Here is a 26294-nt window from a genome sequence, read left to right on the forward strand (position 1 = left end):
CTTCGGGGGACGAGAAATAAAAACAACTCAGAGAAGCACCGGATAGCATGAAAGGGATTACTCATGATTGGAGCAAATAAGATAATGCCACGAAGCTGAAATGACAATCTACACAAGAATGGAGCAAGACTGAGAGAAACACTCCTGCGAATTTGCAAGCTGAGAATGATGACGAGAACAACACCAAAATTACCGAGACACTCCGGAATAAAGAAGAATGAAAGGTTGAACCAATATGAGAATTAATTCAAATAGATCTTGACGAAGGGATATGACTGATGGAAATCATACTTACGTCATAGTTGAAAAGAATTAGAGATCTTCGGGAAAAAAATTAGAAGAGCTAGGAAAGATCTTGGGAAAAACCTGTGGGTTATGGGCCCACTCAAAGAAATCACTGTTGAAACAATTGCTAGAACGAGAGATATTGCACCAGTATAAGAAAACTAGATGAGGTTAGCACCTCGAAATAATTTAAAGAATTGAAAACGAGAAACTACTGAACTATCTTTAACACTCCGGATAGAAAGAGAGAGGAATTAATAAACAAGATAGGCTGAAAGAATTTCCAACGTCGGAAAGAATTACAAGGATGAATGGATAAGATGACACGGATAACTGAATTAAATTCACCGGTAAGGATGACAAGAATGAACAAATATGACACGAAGCTCCTGAGAATCTTCACGATGAATCACCGGATAGGACACGGAATAAAAGATAGCTGAAGCACAATGAAATGAATGCGCTTGGATGAAATCCAATCATCGAAGAGAAAGGGCGGGAGGGCGGGGAAAAACAAAGACGACTTGGGACAGATGATATGAACTACGGATGAAATGAGAGAACGATCTTGCAAAATTAGAGAGGATAGACTACACTTGAAGAGGAGCACACCAATTGAAAAAGAATTAGCACGACGACTCCGGTTGACAAGAAATGATAAGACAATCCGATTGAGAAAAGAATTGCATTCACATAAAAATATGAGAACACCTCTTGGAAAGATCTGAAATCACCACTTGACATCGAAGCAACTTGAATTACCATAGTTCAACAAAACAAAGGGTGATGCTTATGAAACAAGCCAGAACAAACTCATGAGGAAGATTTCGTTCGATATTTTCGTGGATAGGAATCCACTAGATGTCGAACCCCAACCTAACATCATGCATTTGTTGGAAGATTGTCCTATAAGCAACTACTTGAATTCCCACCTATGAATTCCCGAAATATCTGGTCATGCAATCTGGTACACGGATACAAGGAGTAATAATCACACAACTCCTATACTAACCCGTCACCTGTATCACATCCGTCAACACATGACCAGAATCTCGGACCTTCATCTACAACAGACCCTCGTGATCACAACAATACAAAGTATGGCAGTACTCCCGAACAATCTGCACCAGTACTGGGGACATCAAGGTTATCTCGCCACTACTAGTATTGAAGCAATTACGAACATCCTTCATTCTGAGATACTAAGAAATCTGAATGATAACGATGTGCTCAAGAATCCCCTGGAGCTCAACTCCCCTGAAACTTAAAGCAGATAGGAGGCACCAAGACAAAACTCCGTCACATCGGCATCATATAGATTCCAAAAATATCCGCGTGATCCAATTTTTTTTTGAGTGAGAAGAGGAGTAGAATAAAATTATTACGTCAAGATTCCTCACCAGAGCATAGAAGAGGAGAAAAAAGAATCCTACTCTCCGATATATAACTAGACTCAAAGCATTTTTTCACTAGACTCGACTCAGCCAAGTTCGATCAATCAAGGGGGCTCCTAGGTCGGTACTGCTCTGATACCAACTTGGCACGCCCAAGATGCGACCCTATCCTCAATTTGGCATGAAGGCCTCGTCAGGGATAGAAGCCCATCTCATCGTGTCGCAAGAATGGATATCGTTACAAGTACATGTACTGAAAAGAAGAGATATACATAGAGAGTTGGCTTACACTCGCCACAAGCTACATCAGAGTCACATCAGTACATTACATATTCATCAAGAGTAAGAGCAGGGTCCGACTACAGACAAAAACAAACGAGAAAAGAAAGAATGACGTCCATCCTTGCTATCCCAGGCTGCCGGCCTGGAACCCATCCTAGATCGATGAAGAAGAAGAAGAGGCAACTCCAAGTGAACAATCAACGCGCTCGCGTCAAGTAACCTTTACCTGTACCTGCAACTAGTGTTGTAGTAATATGTGAGCCGCAGGCGACTCAGCAATCTCATTTCCAAAGGTATCAAGACTAGCAAAGCTTAATGGGTGAGGCATGGTTAAGTGGTGAGGTTGCAGCAGCGGCTAAACATATATTTGGTGGCTAACTTACGAGTACAAGAAATAAGAGGGGGAAGATCTATGCATAGCGGACCTGAACTACTGATGACCAAAAGAATGATCCTGAACACCTACCTACGTCAGACATAACCCCACCGTTTCCTCGATCGGAGAAGGAACTCACGAAAGAGACAGTCACGGTTACGCACACAGTTGGCATATTTTAATTAAGTTAACTTCAAGTTATCTAGAACCAGTGTTAAACAAAGCTTCCACGTTTCCACATAACCGCGGGCACGGCTTTCCAAAAAGATTTAACCCTGCAGGGGTTCTCCAACTAGTCCATCACAAATTACCACAAGCCGCATAGAAATCCTCAATCACAAAGCTCGCGATCTCGTTGGATTCCCTAGTGGAAAACCTCAACTCTGAGATTACCCAAAGCCTCACCGGAATCCCGATGCACAAGATATCTTGTCAAAGGTAAAACTAATCCAGCAAGGCCGCCCGACGTGTCGACGATCCCGATAGGAGTCGCGTACCTCGTTCTCAGGACACGACAGATGAGCTAGACGTCGGGATCGCTAAACCTCCGGGTGACCGGAGGAGTGCCGGACATCGCTCAGGTGGGACCAACACTCATGAGGAGCACTGGCCCGGGGGTTGATTAAATTAGTCCGCGGGTGCCGGCGGGTCCCTATGCATTATTATTAGGTTATTAGGCAAATGTAGTACCAAAGTTGGGCCTTGCCAGATCAATTTTAATCTAAAACGAATTATCCAGGGGGTCCCCATAACAACCCCGATCGTGTTAGGAGCGCTCATTTATGGAACATAACACCGGTAGTCGGAAACTAAGGGGGCAAAGGTGGAACAAAACACCAGGCTAGAAAGGCCGAACCTTCCACCTTTTACCAAGTGTATAGGTGCATTAAGTTTAAATAGCAATTAATATGGTGATATAACAAGGAACCCATGCTTTCCATGGAAGCAATGCACCTGCAACTAGCAACGCTAACACAGGGTTAAGCAAGTGGTAACATGGCCAATCAATGGTTTGCTAGGTCGAACAGGTTGAAGGTTAACATGTCATTGTTGAGAGGCTGATATTTAACAGGTGGTAGGCAACGAGACATAATCGATAGAAGTGATAAAACTAGCATGGCAATGATAGTAATGGTATCTGGGGAAATGGTCATCTTGCCTGAGATCCCGCTTGGAAGAAGAATGACTCCGTGAAGCGGACGAACCGATGTAGTCGAACGGGTCCTCACAATCCGGCACGCTGCGGAACTCTATCGAGACGAAGCAAATCGGAAACACAAATCAACACACGATATACACCACATGATGCAAGGCACACATGATGCATGAACGGTCTAATGCACGGCATGACAATCACAACAATCAAACAATACACATTAAGTGAAGCTCGATATGCAACGAGTTGTATATCGACGAAGCTCCACGTTTAATTATTTAGTTCATTCCCGCTTATTAACACGGCAATATTAAAATGTTTTTAACATGACACGGGGTGAAGCACAAATTAATCTACCTAGCTAGGCATTTTAAATGAGGCCGGAAACGTCATATAGCATCTCTGAAATGACCCCACGTGTTAAATCTTAATTCTGCCCAGATTTGTCCTAATCACATTTTAGGTTTGTCAAACGGCAAAAAAAAGTGGTTCACGTGATTCTACTCGTCGTTCTGGTCCATTTACATATTTGGCACATCTCCAATGGAGCTACGGACAAATAGTTACGACCTAAACCGTTTTAAACACATCGACACGCAAACCGATGCAAACAGGACACTAATCAGTTCTAATTATGCATGAGAGTTGGAAATTCTTGTTCTACGCGAAATCCTAGGCAAGTTACTTATTTATATCACTCCAATCCGATGCACGGTTTGAAATCTACGGGGGTTTGAAAACAATATGCAATTTCTCTAAAATCTAGCAAAATCCTAATGCAGCAAAAAAAATGACACGGGAAACAATTATGGGGCAAAGCTGGGATTAGAACCCCAGACCCCTGGGTTGAATCCAGGGCACTAACCAGTAGGTCTGGCTCCTGTGTTGTGAACTAACAGGGCCTCGAAGTTAAGTGAACCGAGGCAGAAACTAATCCTATGGAAAGGGAAAAAATTCATGAAAAATAGAAATGCATCCGTGGGGACTTGAACCCACGATCTCCTGGTCGGTTAGAGCAGCCCTAGCCAACTCGGCTGTGCATGTGCAGGTGACATGAGTGCAGGGGAGAACAACATATACTAAAGAGGCAGCGAGACTCCTTCTACATGAACACACACGGCCAGGCACACGCGGACAGGACGGATCTGGTGAGTACTTACCTGCGGCTTCGGTGCTGAACCTGGCGAGGCTTGATGGGACTCCGGTGAGCATCCAGTACGAGGGGGAAAGAGGGGATCTGAGCATGGGAATCCATCCCGGTGACGACGCGGCTTGGTGCGATCTGGAGCTTGTGGTGGCCATGGCGTGCTGCTACTGCACAGAGAGAACAAAAAGGAGGAAGAGAGAGATTTGAGAGAGGGAATATGTGAAACCGGAGGAGGAGGAGAGAGCGACAGCTTGACCTTGGGCTCGGTGGTCAGCAACTTGAGATCGGGGGTGGCTGGCTGCTCGAGATTGAGTCCATCCACGGGCTGGCTGCTTGAGAGCGCACTGGATTGGACCAGCTACGGGCGCGCGTCTCTGCGGTCGCCAGACGCCTCCTTTGCTGGCTGGGGAGGATCTGGATCGAGCAGGGGTTGGTCAAGGAGGAAAAATGAGGAAGGAGATGGAACAGGGGTGGTGACGGCTGGGTGGTTAGATGGGACAATCCTCCTAGATTTTAGGGTTGGTTCTCTATTTATATAACTAGGTTAGGGCTAGGTTCATCTGGACCCTCCGATTTAGATCAGATGGTCGAGATAATTAGGTTAGGGAGTCCTATGGACAAACCGATGACGTTTTGCGGTAAAACGGGGTTGATCCGGACCCAACGGCCACGATCGCCCTGTTCGGGTTTCGGGAGGTTTTCGGACTGGGACGCACGTAGGGTCGACGCACTGTGCAGAGGGGCTAGGCGAAGATGAGAGGGAAAACCGGCGACCCGACAACGTATTTGAAAACATCGACACACGTCCGACGGTAGGCCGAATACGGTGCCGCTACGGACGACCGTTCGGGTACGAGACGAACTCCGATCGCGACGAAATTCGACAGGCGGCCTAGCTATAACTAATCACGACCGCGTGCCAAGTTTCACCTCGATCAGAGAAAGTTTTACGCACACTTTTAAAACAGGGTTTCGACGGTGCCGCGGGCGCGTGCGTGTGCAGTTAGGCTCAGAACGAACAACGACGAACGCGAAGAGAAGCGGCAACTAATAACGGATGCAAGTTTTGAAAACTGGTGGCAACAGAGATGCCGATGCAATGCTGATGATGCGCATGATGCGATGATGACATGACAAATAAAATAAGCCACACGACAAAAACGGAAAGAGAGGGGAATCTTCTGGAATGTCGGCATCGGGCTGTCACAAGTACCCCCCGATAATATCCATAGTTTCATCAAAATAAGCAATCAACACAACAAAAACAGAATGTGTCAAAAACAGACCAGTCTGTAGCAACCTGTATACTTCGTATACTTATGGTATCTCAAAAATTCTGAAAACTTACAAAAGTTTGGGCAATTGGCATATCAACCAGCAGCGAAAATAATCAACTCAAAAGCTCTTTCTGGATAAAAATGAAAAATAATTTCGTGAGCGAAAAGTTTCTGTCTTTTTCCAGCATGATCAAACCACCATCACCAAACTAGTCATAAAAGTTTTACTTGGCTCAAACACAAAAAGAAACACAAAAAACACAATCATAACAGAATTATGATGGTGTGGACGCAACAAAACAGAAAGCAAAAAAGCAAAGATAAATTCATTGGGTTGCCTCCCAACAAGCGCTATTGTTTAACGCCCTTAGCTAGGCATTGATAATTCAATGATGCTCACACAAAAGACAAGAATTGAAGCACAACGAGAGCATCATAAAGCATGTGAAAATCACATCTAAGTCTAACATACTTCCTATGCATAGGAATTTTATAGGAAAACAAATTGTCACTACAACCAATAGTTACCATATGCAAGGAAGAAGAAAGAAACAATAGCAATCTCAACATAACGAGAGGTGAATTAGTGACATGAAAGTTTCTACCACAATATTTTCCTCTCTCATAACAATTGCATGTGGGATCATAATCAAATTCAACAATATAGCTATCACATAGTATATTCTTTTCATGATCCACATGCATGCAAAGTTGACGCTCTTCAAAAATAGTGGGATTATCATCAACTAAAGTCATGACTTCTCCAAACCCACTTTCAATATTTTTTGCAAATATCATATTCATCATGAGGCTTAAACAAATTTTCAAGATCATAAGAAAAATCATCACCCCAATCACGATCATTGCAACAAGTAGTGGACATAGCAAAACTAGCATCCCCAAGCTTAGGGTTTTGCATATTTTTAGCATGATTGACATTAATAGAATTCATAGTGAAACCATTGCAATCATGCTTTTCATTCAAGGATCCCTCGTGAATCACTTCATAAATTTCTTCATCACGATTTTCAGATTCACGTATCTCAAACAAAACTTCATAACGATAGTCAAGTGCACTCAACTCACTAGCAATTGGATCAACATACTTGGATCTCTCAAAGAGATTAGCAAGTGGATGAGGATCCATATTAATAGATTTTCAGCAAGCAAAGATGCAAGCATATTGAAGGCACAAAGCACACAAGCAAAGGAAAGGCAAACCAAAAAAGGAAAATATTTTTGTAAATTTTTGTTTTTCAGAAGTGGGGGAGAGGAAAATGAGAGGCAAAAAAGTTAAATGCAAGAGATGAGTTTGCGACACTTACTTGGATAAGCTTCACTTGATGCTCCCCGGCAACGGCGCCAGAAATTCTTCTTGCTACCTCTTGAGCTCCCGTTGGATTTTTTTCCTTGAAGAGGAAAGGGTGATGCAGCACAGTAGCAGTAAGTATTACCCTCAGTTTGACAACCAAGGTATCAATCCAGTAGGAGTATCAAGATGAAGTATCGATGTACCTGCGCAAAAACAGCAAACTTGCACCCAACGCTACAAAGGGGTTGTCAATACCTTCACGATTGATTGCAAGGTGAGATCTGAAGGCGGAAAGTGCAACAAAGTAAAAGTATAAGGCGGAAAATATGATGTGAAGTAGACCCGGGGCCATAGTGTTCACTAGAGGCTTCTCTCAAGATAGCAAATATTATGGTGGGTGAACGAATTACTGTCGAGCAATTGATAGAACCGCGCAAAGTCATGACGATATCTATGGCAATGATCATACAAATAGGCATCATGTCTGAGACAAGTAGACCAATACTTTCTGCATCTACTATTATTACTCCAGTCATCGACCGCTATCCAACATGCATCTAGTGTATTGAGTTCATGATGAACAGAGTAACACCTTAAGCAAGATGACATGATGTAGAGGGATAAATTCGTGCAATAGATATAAACCCCATCTTTTTACCCTTGATGGCAACAACACGATGCGTGCCTCGCTGCCTCTTCTGTCACTAGCAGAGGTCACCACACGGTATGAACCCAAAACCAAGCACTTCTCCCATTGCAAGAATCATAGATTAAGTTGGCCAAACAAAACCCACAACTCGAGGAGAATTACAAGGATGTGAAATCATGCATATAAGAGATCAGAAGAAACTCAAATAAGATTCATAGGTAATCTGATCATAAGTCCACAATTGATCGGATGTCGACAAACACACTGCAAAAGAAGATTACATCGGATAGATCTCCATGAAGATCATGGAGAACTTTGTATTGAAGATCCAAGACAGAGAAGAAGCCATCTAGCTACTAGCTATGGACCCGAAGGGCTATGGTGAACTACTCACGCATCATCGGAGAGGCCATGGTGTTGATGAAGAAGCCCTCCATATCCGAATGCCCCCTCCGGTAGGGCACCAGAACGTGCCCCAGATGGGATCTTGCGGAGACAGAAGCTTGCGGCGGCGGAAAAGTATTTTCGTGGATCTCTCCCGTGGTTTTGGATTTTTCAGGGATTTATAGGCGGAAGAAGTAGGGAAAACGAGCCACAGGGGGCCCACAAGCCTGCTAGTCGCGCCCCCCGTGGCCGCGCCTAGGGGGCTTGTGGCCTCCCTTGATGGCCTCTGCCTTGGTGCTCACGCTCCTTGCGTATCTTCTGTTCCGGAAAAAAATCTTTTCAGAGGTTTTATTCCGTTTGGACTCCGTTTAATATTCTCCTCTGAAAAGGGTCAAAAACACGGAAAAAACAGGAACTGGCACTTGGCACTGAGTTAATAAGTTAGTCCCAAAAAAGATATAAAAGGCATACAAAACATCCAAAGTTTGACAAGATAATAGCATGGAACCATCAAAAATTATAGATAAGTTGGAGACGTATCAAGGACGTTCCACTACATCAACCGCGTTTCTTAACGCTTCCTGCTATGCGATCTACATGGGTACGTAGATCCAAATCTCCTCTCGTAGATGGACATCACGATGATAGGTCTTCATGTGCGTAGGAATTTTTTTTGTTTCCCTTGCAACGTTCCCCAACAATGGCATCATGAGCTAGGTTCATGCGTAGATGTAATCTCGAGTAGAACACAAAGGGTTTTGTGGACGGTGATGTTCGATTTGCTGCCCTCCTTAGTCTTTTCTCGATTCGGCGGTATTTTTAGATTGAAGCGGCCCGGACCGACATTATTCGTACACTTACGAAAGACTGGTTTCATCGCTTGACATGAAACCTCGTTGCATAAAGATGACTGGCGGGTGTCGGTTTATTCAACTTTAGTTGAATTGGTTTTCACCGAGGCGGTCCTTGGAGAGGTTAAATAGCAATTTGCACATCTCGGTTGTGGTTTTTGCGTAAATAAGGTGCGATCTAGTAGATACCCATAGCAGCCACGTAAAACATGCAACAACAAATTAGAGGTTGTCTAACTTGTTTTTGCAGGGTATGCTTGTGATATGATATGGCCAATGACGTGATGTGATATATTGGATGTATGAGATGATCATGTTGTAATAGTTAATATCGACTTGCACGTCGATGGTACGACAACCGGCAGGAGCCATAGGGTTGTCTTTAAACTAACATTTGTGTTTGCAGATGCGTTTACTATATTGCTAGGACGTAGCTTTAGTAGTAATAGCATAAGTAGCATGACAACCCCGATGGCGACACGTTGATGGAGATCATGATGATGGAGATCATGGTGTGGTGTCGATGACAAGAAGATCGTGCCGGTGCTTTGGCGATGGAGATCAAGAAGCACATGATGATGGTCATATCATGTCACTTATCAATTGCATGTGATGTTAATCCTTTTATGCACCTTATTTTTCTTAGAACGATGGTATCATTATGAGGTGATCTCTCACTAAAATTTCAAGACGAAATTGTATTCTCCCCAACTATACACCGTTGCTACAGTTCGTCGTTTCGAGACACCACGTGATGATCGGGTGTGATAGACTCAACGTTCACATACAACGGGTGCAAAACAGTTGCACACGCGGAACACTCAGGTTAAGATTGACGAGCCTAGCATGTACATACATGGCCTCGGAACACATGAGACCGAAAGGTCGAGCATGAATCGTATAGTTGATATGATTAGCATAGAGATGATTACCACTGAAACTATCCTCAACTCATGTGATGATCGGACTTGAGCTAGTGAAATTGGATCATGTACCACTCAAATGACTAGAGAGATGTACTTTTTGAGTGGGAGTTTAGCAAGTAATTTGATTAGTTAAACACTAATTATCTTGAACATAGTCTAAGTCCACTTTGAAAATATTTGTGTTGTAGATCAATGGCTCACACGATAGTCACCCTGAATTTTAATACGTTCCTAGAGAAAGCTAAGTTGAAAGATGATGGAAGCAACTTTGTAGACTGGGCTCGTAATCTTAAGTTGCTCCTGCAAGCTCGGAAGAAGGATTATGTCCTTAATGCTGCGCTAGGAGATGAACCACCCGCCGCGGCAAACCAAGATGCTAAGAACGCTTGGTTAGCACGCAAGGAGGACAACTCAGTAGTTCAATGTGCAGTCTTGTATGGCTTAGAGCCGGGAATTCAACGTCGCTTTGAGCGTCATGAAGCATATGAGATGTTCTAGGAGTTGAAGTTTATCTTTCAGAAGAACGCCCGGATCGAGAGGTATGGGACCTCCGATTAATTGTGTGCTTGCAAGATGGAGGAGAATTCGTCTGTCAGTGAACATGTGCTCAAAATGTGTGGGTACTCAAACCGTCTAGCTGAGCTGGGGATTGAACTCCCGCAAGAGGCTATCACTGACAGAATTCTTCAATCACTGCCACCAAGCTATAAGAGCTTTGTGTTGAACTATAACATGCAAGGGATGAACAAGTCACCCGGTGAGTTATTCGCGATGCTGAAAGTCGCAGAGTCAGAACTCCGTAAAGAACATCAAGTGTTGATGGTGAATAAGACCACTAGTTTCAAGAGAAACGGCAAAGGAAAGAAGGGTAATTCAAAGAAGAGCGGCAAGCCTGTTGCCAATCTGACGAAGAAACCCAAAGCTGGACCTAAGCCTGAAACGGAGTGCTATTATTGCAAGGGTATGGGTCACTGCAAGCGCAACTGCCCCAAGTATCTGGCTGATAAGAAGGCGGACAAGGAAAAAGCAGGTATATTCGATATACATGTTATTGATGTGTACTTAACCAACTCTCGTAGTAGTGCGTGGGTATTCGATACCGGTTCTCTTGCTCATATTTGCAACTCGAAACAGGAACTACGGAATAAGCGAAGGCTGGCGAAGGATGAAGTGACGATGCGCGTGGGAAATGGTTCCAAGGTTGATGCAATCGCCGTCGGCACAGTTTCACTTCAGTTACCATCAGGATTAGTTATGAACTTAAATAAATGTTATTTAGTGCCTGCATTAAGCATGAACATTATATCTGGATCTTGTTTATTGCGAGACGGTTACTCGTTTAAGTCAGAGAATAATGGTTGTTCTATTTCTATGAGTAATATATTTTATGGTCATGCACCCAATGCGAGAGGATTGTTCATATTGAATCTTAATAGTGATAATACACATATACATAACATTGAGACCAAAAGAGTTAGAGTTAACAATGATAGCGCCATGTTTTTATGGCACTGCCGCTTAGGTCATATTGGTGTAAAGCGCATGAAGAAACTCCACACCGATGGACTTTTGGAGTCACTTGACTTTGATTCACTAGACACGTGCGAACCATGCCTCATGGGCAACATGAGTAAAACTCCATTCTCCGGAACAATGGAGCGTGCAAGTGACTTGTTGGAAATCATACATACCGATGTGTGTGGTCCGATGAGTGTGGATGCACGGGGCGGATATCGTTATTTTCTCATCTTCACTAACGATTTGAGTAGATATGGTTATGTCTACTTAATGAAGCACAAGTCTGAGACGTTTGAAAAGTTCAAGCAATTTCAGGATGAAGATGAAAATCATCGTAACAAGAAGATCAAGTTCCTACGGTCTGATCGTGGGGGTGAATATCTGAGTTTCGAGTTTGGTGCTTACTTAAGACAATGTGGAATTGTTTCACAGTTGACACCGCCTGGAACACCACAGCGTAATGGTGTGTCCGAACGTCGTAATCGTACTTTATTAGAGATGGTGCGATCTATGATGTCTCTTACTGATTTGCCGTTATCGTTTTGGGGTTATGCATTAGAGACAACCACATTAACTTTAAATAGGGCACCATCAAAATCCGTTGAGACGACACCATACGAACTGTGGTATGGCTAAAGATCAAAGTTGTCGTTTCGTAAAGTTTGGGGATGTGATGCTTATGTCAAAAAGCTTCAGCCTGAAAAACTAGAACCCAAAGCGGAAAGTGCGTCTTCATAGGTTACCCAAAAGAGACAGTTGGGTATACCTTCTATCTCAAATCCGAGGGCAAAGTGGTTGTTGCTAAAAACAGAGCTTTTTCTTGAGAAGGAGTTTCTCTCGAAAGAATTCGGTGGGAGGAAGATAGAACTTGATGAGGTTGTCGAACCTCTAATTCCTATTGATGGTGGCGCACGGCAAGGGGAAACCCCTATTCCTGCGGTGCTGGTTGAGGAGCAAGTTGATGATGATGATCATGAAACTTTGGATCAAGTTACTACCGGACCTCGCAGGTCGACAAGATCACGTACTGCTCCCGAGTGGTACGGTAATCTTGTCTTAACGATTATGTTGTTGGACAACAATGAACCTGTGAATTATGAAGAAGCAATGGTGGGCTCGGATTCCAACAAATGGCTGGAGGCTATGAAGTCCGAGATAGGATCCATGTACAAGAACAAAGTGTGGACTTTGGAAGTACTACCTGAAGGCCGCAAGGCTATTCAGAACAAATGTATCTATAAATAGAAGACAGACGCACACGGTAATGTGACCGTTTATAAAGCTCGACTTGTGGCAAAGGGTTTTTGACAAGTTCAAGGAATTGACTACGATGAAACTTTTCACTGGTCGCGATGCTTAAGTCTGTCCGAATCATGTTAGCAATAGCCGCCTTCTACGATTATAAAATCTGGCAGACGGATGTCAAAACGGCGTTCCTTAACGGTTTTCTTAAGGAAGAGTTGTATATGATGCAATACGAAGGTTTTGTCGATCCAAAGAATGCTAACAAAGTATGGAAACTCCAGCGATCCATTTCTGGACTGGTGCAAGCATCTCGGAGTTGGAATAAGCGCTTTGATGAGGTGATCAAAGCATTTGGGTTTATACAAGTGGTTGGTGAATCTTGTATTTACAAGAAAGTGAGTGGGAGCTCTGTGGCGTTTCTAATATTATATATGGACGACATATTGCTGATTGGAAACAACGTGGAGATTTTGGAGAACATAAAGGGTTACTTGAATAAAAGTTTCTCTATGAAGGACCTAGGAGAAGCTGCTTACATTCTAGGCATTAAGATCTGTAGGGATAGATCAAAACGCCTGATAGGACTTTCACAAAGCACATACCTTGATAAAGTTTTAAAGAAGTTGAAAATGGATCAGTCCAAGAAAGGGTTCTTGCCAGTATTACAAGGTATAAAATTGAGTAAGACTCAATGCCCAGCAACTGCAAAAGATAGAGAATAAATGAGTTCCATCCCCTACGCTTCAGCCGTAGGTTCTATCATGTATGCAATGTTGTGCACTAGACTAGACGTCAGCTTGGCCATAAGTATGGCAGGAAGGTTTCAGAGTAATCCAGGAGTGGATCACTGGACGGCGGTCAAGAATATTCTAAAGTACCTGAAAAGGACTAAGGAAATGTTTCTCGTGTATGGAGTTAACAAAGAGCTCGCCGTAAAAGGTTACGTCGAAGCAAGTTTTGACACCGATCCGGATGACTCTAAGTCACACACCGGATACGTATTTATTCTTAATGGGGGTGCGGTAAGCTGGTGCCGTTCCAAGCAGAGCGTCGTAGCAGATTCTACATGTGAAGCGGAGTACATGGCTGCCTCGGAGGCCGCGAAGGAGGGTGTCTGGATGAAGCAGTTCATGACAGATCTTAGAGTTGTGCCAAGCGCACTAGATCCATTGACTCTGTTATGTGACAACACTGGTGCCATTGCCTTAGCAAAAGAACCAAGGTTCCACAAGAAGACCAGACACATCAAACGACGCTTCAACCTCATCCGCGACTACGTCGAAGGAGAGGACGTGAATATTTGCAAAGTGCACACGGATCTGAATGTAGCACACCCGCTGACTAAACCTCTTCCACTGGCGAAACATGATCAACACCAGAACTGTATGGGTGTTCGATTTATTACAATGTAAATTGCATGGCGATGTGATGACTAGATTATTGATTGTAGTGCAAGTGGGAGACTGTTGTAAATATGCCCTAGAGGCAATGATAAATAGTTGTTATTATATTTCCTGTTTAAAGATAATCGTTTATTATCCATGCTATAATTGTATTGAATGAAAACATAGATACATGTGTTGATACATAGACACAACAATGTCCCTAGCAAGCCTCTAGCTGGCTAGCAAGTTGATCAAGGATAGTCAAGGTTTTCTGGCTATGTGCAAAGTATTGTTGCTTGATAACTGGATCACATCATTAGGAGAATCATGTGATGGACTAGACCCAAACTATGAACATAGCATATTGATCGTGTCATTTTATTGCTATAGTTTTCTGCGTATCAAGTATTTGTTCCTATGACCATGAGATCATATAACTCACTGGCACCGGAGGAATGCCTTATGTGTATCAAATGTCACAACGTAACTTGGTGACTATAAAGGTGCTCTACAGGTATCTTCGAAGGTGTCCGTTGAGTTAGTAGGGATCAAGACTGGGATTTGTCACTCCGTGTGATGGAGAGGTATCTCGGGGCCCACTCGGTAATACAACATCACACACAAGCCTTGCAAGCAATGTGACTAAGTGTAAGTCACGGGATCTTGTATTATGGAACTACTAAAGAGACTTGCCGGTAACGAGATTGAAATAGGTATGCGGATACCGACGATCAAATCTCGGGCAAGTAACATACCGAAGGACGAAGGGAATGACATACGGGATTATATGAATCCTTGACACTGAGATTCAACCGAAAAGATCTTCAGAGAATATGTAGGATCCAATATGGGCATCCAGGCCCCGCTATTGGATATTGACCGAGGAGTACCTCGGGGCATGTTTGCATAGTTCTCGAACCCGCAGGGTCTGCACACTTAAGGTTCGGCGATGTTTTAGTACAATTGAGTTATATGCGTGGTTACCGAATGTTGTTCGGAGTCCCGGATGAGATCACGAACGTCACGAGGTTTTCTGGAATGGTCCGAAGACGAAGATTGATATATAGGATGACTTCATTTGGTTACCGGAAAGTTCTCGGGCATTACCGGGAATGTACCGGGAGTGACGAATGGGTTCTGGAAGTTCACCAGGAGGGGGGCAGCCCTCCCAGGGGAAGACCAAAGGACTTATGGGTGGCTCACCAGCCCTTAGTGGGCTGGTGGGACAACCCAATAAGGCCTATGCGCCATAGAGAGAAAACCAAAGAAAAAAAAGGAAATGTGGGAAGGAAGAGAAGGACTCCACTTTCCAATCCTATTTTGAGTAGGATTGGAGTAGGAGTCCTACTCCTCCTCTTGGCCGGCGCACCTTGGGGGCTTGGCCCTCAAGGCAAGTCCTTCCCCCTCCCTCCTATATATACTGGTGATTTAGGGCTGGGAGACAACTTTGCCATGTGCAACTCAGATCTAGACACCATAGTTTTACCTCTAGATCGTATTTCTGTGGAGCTCGGGCGGAGCCCTGCAGGAGTAGATCCTTCACCACCACCGGAGCACCGTCACGCTGCCGGAGAACTCATCTACTTCTCCGTCTTGCTTGCTGGATCAAGAAGGCCGAGATCATCATCAAGCTGTACGTGTGCTGAACGCGGAGGTGCCGTCCGTTCGGCACTAGATCAGAGCGGATCGTGGGACGGATCGCTGGACGGTTCGTGGGACGGTTCGCGGGGCGGAACGAGGGATGTGAGGACGTTCCACTACATCAACCGCGTTTCTTAAATCTTCCTGCTGTGCAATCTACAAGGATACATAGATCCAAAACTCCTCTAGTAGATGGACATCACCATGATAGGTCTTCGTGTGCGTAGGAATTTTTTGTTTCCCATGCAACGTTCCCCAACACATAGCTAGTAGCTAGATGTCTTCTTCTCTCTCTTTGATCTTCAATACCATGTTCTTCATGATCTTCATGGAGATCTATCCGATGTAATACTATTTTGCAGTGTGTTTGTCGAGGTCCAATGAATTGTGAGTTTATGTTTAGATTATCTATGAATATTATTTGAATCTCTTTAGAATTCTTATATGCATGATTTCATATCTTAGCAAGTCTCTTCGAGTTATTGGTTTGGTTTGGTCAACTAGATTGGTAATTCTGGCAATGGGAGAAATTCTTAGTTTTGGGTTCAATCTTGCGGTGTCCTCATCGAGTGACATAGTAGGGGTAGCGAGGCACGTATTGTATTGTTGCCAGCGAGGATAAAAATATGGGGTTTTCATCATATTGCTTGAGTTTATCCCTCTACATCATGTCATCTTACTTAATGTGTTACTCTGTTCTTCATGGGCTTAATACTCTAGATGGAGGCAGGAGTCAGTCAATGTGTGGAGTAATAGTAGTAGATGCAGAATCGTTTCAGTGTACTTGACACAGACGTGATGCCTATATGCGTAATCATTGCCTTAGATATGTTCATAATCATTCGCTTTTCTATCAATTGCTTGACAATAATCTGGTCACCCACCGTATTATTTTCCTTCATGAGAGAAGCCTCTAGTGAAACCTATGGCCCCCGGGTATATTTTCCATATTATACTTTCAGATCTATAAACCAAAAATACTAAAAATATCTTGCTGAAATTTATATAATTTTGTATCCGTAATCTTTTATATCTATCTCTATGAGATCTCATCCTTGCAAATAACTCTGAAGGGATTGGCAACCCCTTTTTAGCGTTGGGTGCAACTGTTTGATTGTTTGTGTAGGTACTATAATTGGGGCCTTGCTTGTTCCTCCTACTGGATTGATACCTTGGTTCTCAACAAACCGAGGGGAATACTTATCTACTTTGTTGTATCACCCTTTCCTCTTCAAGGGAAAAACCAACGCAATCTCAAGAAGTAACAAGAAGGATATCTCGCGCCGTTGCCGGGGAGGATACATAGCAAGATCAAGCCTACCAAGTACCCATCACAAACTCATCTCTTGCATTTACTTTATTTGCCATTTGCCTCTCGTTTTCCTCTCCCTCACTTCTAAAACAATTTTCAAAAAATACTAAAAAATTGCCTTTTTATTCGCCCTTCTTCCGCTCGTCTTTTTCGTTTGTTAGTTTCCATGGCTCAACCCAAAAGTTTTGATCTGTATCTTAAGAAGTTGGAAGATATTGAGAATAATGCTAAGGGGTTCATGTCGCTCCAATTTGAGCATAATAGTTTCTTTAGGAACGAGCTTAAAGAACAAAGGTTTATGCTCGAATACATGAATAAAGAACTTGATGATATGGCCAAGGAATTTTGTGGTTTGAAATCTCAGTTTGCTCACCTAAAAAATTTAGTAGGCCAAATTTCTGATAAACAAGCCACCTTAGTTAATAAAATGGTCGCGAAGCCAGAATCTTTAAGCATTGATGAATATCTTAAAGTGATTGATGTGACACCTATTGAATCTTTGTTTTCTAGTATAAATCTTGAAAAGGATGGGACTGGAGATGAGTCAACTTTAGTTAAAAGGCGTCCCAATGATCGGAGTTTATAAATCTTAATGATAAGATTGATAAAAGTAGGATAGAAGAGGTCAAAACTTTAAATATCAATGAGCCCACTCTTTTGGATTTCAAGGACTTTAATTATGATCGTTGCTCTTTGATTGATTGTATTTCCTTGTTGCAATCCATGTTGAATTCTTCACACGCTTATAATCAAAATAAAGCTTTTACTAAACATATTGTGGATGCTATGATGAAATATTCCGAAGAAAAACTTGAGTTGTAAGTTCATATACCTAGAAAGCTTTATGATGAGTGGGAACCTACTATTAAGATTAAAATTAAAGATTATGAGTGCCATTCTTTGTGTGATTTGGGTGCTAGCGTTTCCACGATTCCAAAAACTTTATGTGATGCGTTAGGATTTCGTGAATTTGATGATTGCTCTTTAAATTTGCATCTAGCGGATTCTACAATTAAGAAACCTATGGGAATGATTACTGATGTTCTTATTGTTCCAAATAGGAATTATGTGCCCGCAGATTTCATTGTTGTTGATACAGATTGCAATCCTACATGGCCTATTATTCTTGGTATACCTTTCATTAGAACGACTGGTGCAATTATTGATATGCAAGAAGGAAATATTAGATTCCAATTTCCATTAAGGAAAGGCATGGAGCACTTTCCTAGAAAGAAAATAATATTATCTTATGAATCTATTATCAGAGCTACTTATGGATTGCATACCAAAGATGACAATACCTAGATCTATTGCATTATGCCTAGCTAGGGGCATTAAACAATATCGCTTGTTGGGAGGGAACCCAATTTTATTTTTATGATTTTTTTGCTTCTTTTTTAGTGCTGAACACATTATTACCTCTGTAATAATTGTGTTTTCTTGTTTTAATTAGTGTTTGAGCCAAGTAAGACCTTTGGGATGGTCTACGGTGTTTGCAAGTTGATTTTGCTGAAAAACATAAACTTTTGCTCCTAGTCCAAGAATTTTGTAAATTCACTCGAACGTGCTTTGATCTGAATTTTTACACAAGATTGATTAACAAATTTCCCAGATTGTCCTGATTTTTCAGAATTTTTGGAGTTACAAAAGTATTCGAAGTAAACAGATTGCTACATACTGTTCTGTTTTTGACAGATTCTGTTTTCTTTGTGTTGTTTGCTTATTTTGATGAATCTATGGGTTGTATCGGCAGGTATGAACCATAGAGAAGTTGGAATATAGTAAATATTACTTAAATATAAATAAGGAATGAGTTCACAACAGTACCTAAATTGTTGATTTATTTTTCTTATACTAACGGATCTCATGAGTTTTCTGTTGAGTTTTGTGTTGTGAAGTTTTCAAGTTTTTGGTAAAGGGGATGATGTATTATGATGAATTGGTTCTACAGGTGCTAAGAGATAGCCACCAAAAATACTCGACCATTCTCCCATAAAATATATTTGTCTCAACCCACATAGGCAAAATCGGTGCCACCAACGTTTCCTACTCGGCCCTACCTTTACACTTAGACATATCCTTTTCCAAACCAACCATCTCGGTACAACCAACATTCATATCGGTGCCACCGAGATTGGATGACCAACATTTTGTTGAGCTGATTTCAAGTTTCGGAATTTCTGAGTTTTAAGTGAGTCTCACCGAGTTTGGAAACTAGTGTAGGTCATCGTATTTGTACCACCGAGATTGCTATATCGGTCTCACTAAGAATTCAAAAGTTATCATATTTAGTGCAACTCGGTACCACCGAGGTTCTTTTTGGTGTCATTGATCTGGGCAATAATGTTGTAATGGTTGGATTTTGGGGGATGCCTATATATACCCCTCCACCTACCTCTCATTCGTATAGGAAGCACTCAGAACACACTTACACTTGCCAAATCCTTTTTTCTGAGAGAGAGCCACCTACTCATGTGTTGAGATCAAGAGATTCCATTCCAATCATTTGAACCTTGATTTCTAGCATCCCCAAGTTTCTTTCCACAAGATCAATCTCTCCTACCCAACCAAATCTGAGAGAGAGTGAATGAGTGTTGAGGAGACTATATTTTGAACCACAAGAGCAAGGAGTTCTCTCGCAGCCATTACCCTCCGCGGGTTGAAGTCTCCACTAATATGGATGTACAATAGCGCCATTGAAAGTGTGTTAGATCGACTAGAGGGGGTGCTACTGCAACAAAAGACCTTCCAATGGCGCTAGAAATAGGCGTGTCGACGGCACCAGGAATCCTTCTGCTACGGCTACGCCTTAAGGGACTTCCTAGGAAAATATGCAAAGGATTTCCCCCATGGCCTTGGAGCCTTGCGTTGGTGTTCCCTCGAAGTGGAAAGGGTGATGTAGCGCAGCGGTGGTAAGTATTTCCCTCAGTTTGAGAACCAAGGTATCGATCCAGTGAAGGAGTATCACAAGAGCGTGCACAAACACAAAAAGCTTTCTCCCAACACTATGAAGGGGTTGTCAATCCCTTATAGATTGTTTGCCAAGTGAGAACTGAAAGCAACAAATTAACAAAGCAAAGTAAAAGCGAAAGTGGAAACGATAGGTGTGAATTGACCCGGGGGCCCTAGTGTTTACTAGTGGCTTCTCTCATGAAAGCAAGTAGACGGTGGGTTAACAAATTACTGTCGAGCAATTGATAGAACCGTGCAAAGTCGTGACGTCATCTGTGGCAATGATTATATCTATAGGCATCACGTCCAAAACAAGTAGACCGATACTTTGTGGATCTACTACTATTACTCCACACGTTGACCGCTATCCAGCATGCATCTAGTGTATTAAGTCCAAAAGAACAGAGTAACGCCTTAATCAAGATGACATGATGTAGGTGGACAATCTCATATCTACGACAGAGCCCACCTTGTTACCCTTGATGGCAACTACACGATGTGTGCCTTGCTGCCCCTACTGTCACTGGGAAAGGTCACCACACGGTAAGAACCCAAAACCAAGCACTTCTCCCATTGCAAGAATCATAGATCTAGTTGGCCAGAAAAAACCCAAGACTCGGAGAAACTTACAAGGATATCAAATCATGCATATAAGAAATCAACAAAGACTCAAATATATATCATAGATAATCTGATCACAAATCCACAATTCATCGGATCTCGACAAACACACCGCCAAAGAAGATTACATCGGATAGATCTCCATGAAGATCATGGAGAACTTTGTATTGAAGATCCAAGAGAGAGAAGAATCCATCTAGCTACTAACTACGGACCCGTAGGTCTGAAGTGAACTACTCACGAGTCATTGGAGGGGCGATGATGATGATGAAGAAGCCCTCCAACTCCAAATTCCCCTCCGACAGGGCACTGGGAAGGGTCTCCAGATGAGATCTCGCGGAAACGGAAGCTTGCGCGGCGGAAAAGTATTTTCGTGGATCCCCTGATTTTTTTCTGTATTTTAGGGAATATATAGGCGAAAGATCTAGGTCAGGGGGGCGCCAGGGAGGCCACAAGCCTGCCCACCGCCGCCCCCTGGTGGCGGAGTGGGGGCTTGTGGGCTCCCTGTCGCCCTCCTGGCTTGGCCCACAAGCCCCCTGATCTTCTTTCATTCAGGAAAAAATCATTTTGGGGATTTTATTCCGTTTCGACTCCGTTCCAAAATCAGATCTGAAAAGAGCCAAAAACACAGAAAAAACAGGAACTGACACTTGGCACTGAATTAATAAGTTAGTCCCAAAAAAGATATAAAAGGTACATAAAACATCCAAAGATAACAAGATAACAACATGAAACCATCAAAAATTATAGATACGTTTGAGACGTATCAGGGGGTGAATAGGCGATTTTTACAAATTTTTCACTGAGGAAATTCCTAGTGAGAAAAGTCCCGAGTTATGAACTGAGTGCAGCGAAAACAGTACTTAGACAAAAGTGAAAAAATGACCACAACAAAGTACTCGGCGTGAATTGATAGGATCGGTTTGCATAGGTCACGTATATAGGATAAGCAGGTGATGAATAACTCAGGTGAAGAATTTGAGGTGAGGAATTCAATGAAAGTCTTGAGTCAAATTCTTCAAACAGTACAGATGAAAGTCTTCAACATGCAATTGAGGAAATGAATAGAGTTGAAGAAATAGAACGAGTAGCTCGATGAAGACAGTGGTTGATGACCCAGTTCCAACTGTTGTGATAGTTGTACGTCTGGTTTGGAGCGGCTTGCTATTGAAACCAAAGGACACACAGTCCCGGGACACATAGTCCCTATCGTATTCTCCTTGAGCTAAGGACACACATGCCTCACCCAACACTCGTGGTAAGTCTTTAGGGCAGACTTCCAAACCCTCACAAACTCGGTCACTCGGCGATCCACAATTGACTGCTGGATGCTCTAGACCATGACGCCTAACCATCTGGAAGATGCACAGTCCTCAAAGGTAACAAGCATCGGTTCCACACAGGAACAATCTCTTCAGTGATGCTCAATCACTTGGGTTTTGTTTCAGGTTTGGGTGTTTGGGGTATTTCCTCACTTGATGATTTTCGCTCAATGTCCTCGAGGAATTGGGTTGCTCTAAATGATAAGTGTCAGTTTCTCTCGGAGCAGCCAACCAGCTAGTGGTTGTGGAGGCGACTATTTATAGCCTTTGAGCATCTTGACATGATTTGACATTAATGATATGACCGTTGGGTGGATAAGATTTGGGATAGGTGCCGCGTGGCGAGGCAACGGTTGGAACTTTCAACTGTGAAAGTCCTCATGTCTCTCATGTTCCTCACTTTGAAGATCTGGAAGGTGTAGATTTGAGTTGAGCATCACGAGGAAATTCTTGCCATAGTTTTACCTCGACCCCCTTTAATAGTACGGTGTTCCTATGACTCAAGAATGAATAAAATGAAATAGAAAGAGTAAACCTTCAAGCTTCATAGTCTTCAGAGTATTTTCGTCGGGACACATCGAATTCCTCATCTTCAATATCTTCTTGAGGAATATCAATTTGATCATTCTTTCGTTCTCTACAATTTCTACAACTCACGTGGTACTCATGAGATCAAAGTTTCAGCTGGACACAGGGAAAGATAGGGGCTTATAGTTTTGCCTCCCAACTGCTTACCTCAAGGGTAATGTCAACAATAATAATTCATGAATACTTACCTCCAAGTTGACATATGGATATAGATCTTTCCCAAGCATATGACGTTAGCCAAGATAAAGGCGAGATAAGGAATCGGTGAAGATCACCATGACTCTTTCAAGGGCAAAAAGTAAAGGTACAAGATAGGCCCTTCGCAGAGGGAAGCATATGTTTTCATGCGCTTTTGAGGTTTGGATGCGTGCCCTCTTAGTGCGGAGGAACGTCACTTTATATTGCCTCATGTGATAAAGAACTTTATTATGCAGTCTGTCGCTTTTATGTCTTGCTCATCATAGGTTCGTACAAAGCTTATTTTCCACACACTAATAGATCATACATATTAGAGAGAAATTTTTATTGCTTGCACCGATGACAACTTACTTGAGGGATCTTATTCAATCCATAGGTAGGTATGGTGGACACTCGTGACAAAACTGGTTTGAAGGTTTATGGATGCAGAAGTAGTATCTCTACTTGGTGCTGGAGTTTTGGCTAATATGAGGTGGAAGCAATCGTCACATGCTAAGGGATCTCTAATCATATAACATTGTTCGGAGCCAAGTAGACACAATTCATTATGTTGTCTTCCTTGTCCAACATCTACTTCTAGGCATGTAATAGTTTAGTGAGTGTTCACAATCATAGATGGTGTCAGAGATGATATATTTATATGTGAACCTCTCCTTCTTTATTACTTCCTATTAATTGCAACAATGACCAAGGTCTATGTTTGTCTACCCTCAACAAGTTTCAATCATTATCCTTTTTATATGTGAAGTCATCACTTCCCATAAGATCATTACATGATCTTTCATGCTTTTGTTATATTCTCACTCTTTTGATCATGGCAAGAGGAAAAGCCCTCAACTAAGACACTCTTTATTATATGGCTCACAAGCAAGAATACAGCGGGGGTGACACAAAGCAAAACTTGAAACTAAAACAATAAGACTTTTAAACTACTAGAGAAAAAGAAAACTGAAAAGGAAAACTAAAACAAAGGTAAAGGCAAAAGATGTGATGGTGATACGATACCGGGGCAACTCCCCCAATCTTGGCAAAAGCCAAGGGGATTGCGCATACCAATGCTCAGTTGTCTTCCTTTGGTTGTGATGGTGGAGTTGTTGCAACATGAGTTTGATCCTCCGTATTCCAAGGCATAGGTGCTCCACCATGGAAAGATGAACGAGTCTCCGGAATCCTCAAATCTGCAGCCAACCTTATTGATTTAAATCTGTACTCATACTCACAGTTTTGGTTCTGCAGGTCATAGATCTGGCCCTGGAGTTGATCAAGCCTGTCATAGAGCCTGGAGAGGTGCTTCCCAATGTCATTGGCATCAATCATGTGCTTGTTGGTGAACTCCGTGATCGTCATGTGGTTGGCGTTGAGTCAACGCTCCACCATCCCTTGGCAGTTGAAGACTTGTTGCTCCATTGCTTCGAGCCTCGTCTCCATGATTCCCGTCTTCTTATCCCCCTCAACATCACGGATGTGCAACATCCCCTCACGCATCTCGATAGACTGAGGGTGTTGCAGCACTTCCGTGAGGTAGGGATTGATGACCTTCTCGAAGATCTTGTCCTTTGGAGCTTTTGGGGAAGTCATAGCGATCTAGATCCGCAACAGAAACAGGCTCGAAACGAAAAACAGAGGAAATCTGCGTGATGCAGGGGTCAGACCAAACGAAAGTATATATAATGATTTTTTTCCACACCAGAAGGAGTACCCTGCACGAAAACGGAGTCCGGGAGGCGCACGAGGTGGCCACAAGCCCTCACGGCACGGCCAGGGGGTGGGCCCGCGCCGTGCACGCTTGTCGCCTCCTCGCGCACTTTCCGGACTACTTCCAATTTTTTTATTTTTTCAAATATTCCAAAATGGAGAAAATTTCCTACTGGAAAAGTTTTGGACTCTGTTTTCTTACCGAATCACATACCTCTTCATTTTCGGAGTCTGAAAGAGGCTGATAAATATCCCTTAGGTATTCTTCCAGAGTTATGGTATTGATGCTATTTCTTTCAACATTTATGGGAGTACCTGAGATATAATGCTTGATTCTCTGCCCATTTACCACTCTCGGACAATTACCTTCCGTGTTGTTGATCTTGATAGCACCGGAACGATATACTTCCTCAACAACATAGGGACCTTCCCATTTAGAGAGAAGCTTGCCTGCAAAGAATCTTAAACGAGAGTTATATAGCAAGACATAATCACCTACATTGAACTCACACTTTTGTATCCTCTTATCATGCCACCTCTTAACCTTATCTTTGAACAGCTTGGCATTCTCATATGCCTGATTTCTCCACTCATCAAGCGAGCTAATATCAAATAACCTCTTCTCACCGGCAAGTTTGAAATCAAAGTTGAGCTCTTTGATTGCCCAATAAGCTTTATGCTCAAGCTCAAGAGGTAAGTGGCATGCTTTCCCATACACCATTTTGTACGGAGACATGCCCATGGGATTCTTATAGGCAGTTCTATAAGCCCACAGTGCATCATCGAGCTTCTTAGACCAATTCTTTTTAGACCTATTGACAGTCTTTTGCAGAATTAGTTTAATCTCTCTATTGCTTAGCTCTACTTGACCACTGGACTGAGGGTGATAGGGAGACGCAATTCTATGGTTGACATCGTACTTAGCAAGCATTTTATGGAAAGCACCATGAATGAAGTGTGAACCACCGCCGGTCATTAGATATCTAGGGACTCCAAATCTAGGGAAGATAACTTCTTTCAGCATCTTGATAGAGGTGTTGTGATCAGCACTATTAGTGGGGATAGCTTCTACCCACTTAGTGATGTAATCAACAGCAACTAAGATATGCGTATACCCATTGGATTTTGGAAAAGGTCCCATATAATCAAAGCCCGAAACATCAAATGGTTCAATGACAAGTGAATAGTTCATAGGCATTTCCTGATGTTTGCTAATATTACCTATTCTTTGACATTCGTCACAGGACAAGACAAACTTACGGGCATCCTTGAAGAGAGTGGGCCAATAGAAACTTGATTAAAATATGTTGTGTGCAGTTCTATCTCCCGCATGGTGTCCTCCGTAGGCCTCGAAGTGACACTTCTGTAGGATCTGTCCCTGTTCATGTTCAGGTACACAACGTCTAATAACACCATCTACTCCTTCCTTATAAAGGTGAGGATCATCCCAAAAGTAGTGTCTCAAGTCAAAGAAGAATTTCTTCTTTTGCTGGTACGTGAAACTAGGTGGTATGTATTTGGCAACGATATAGTTTGCATAATCAGCATACCACGGTGCACTACTTGAAGCATTGATGACATTCAATTGCTCATCGGGAAAGCTATCACCAATAGGTTGTGGGTCATCAAGAACGTTCTCCAACCTAGACAAGTTATCTGCTACGGGGTTATCAGCACCCTTTCTGTCGACAACGTGCAAATCAAATTCTTGTAGCAAGAGAACCCATCTGATAAGTCTAGGTTTAGCGTCTTTCTTCTCCATAAGGTACTTAATAGCA

This window comes from Hordeum vulgare, chromosome 1H, assembly GCF_904849725.1.
Source record: "Hordeum vulgare subsp. vulgare chromosome 1H, MorexV3_pseudomolecules_assembly, whole genome shotgun sequence".
NCBI classification, from domain to species: Eukaryota; Viridiplantae; Streptophyta; class Magnoliopsida; order Poales; family Poaceae; genus Hordeum; species Hordeum vulgare.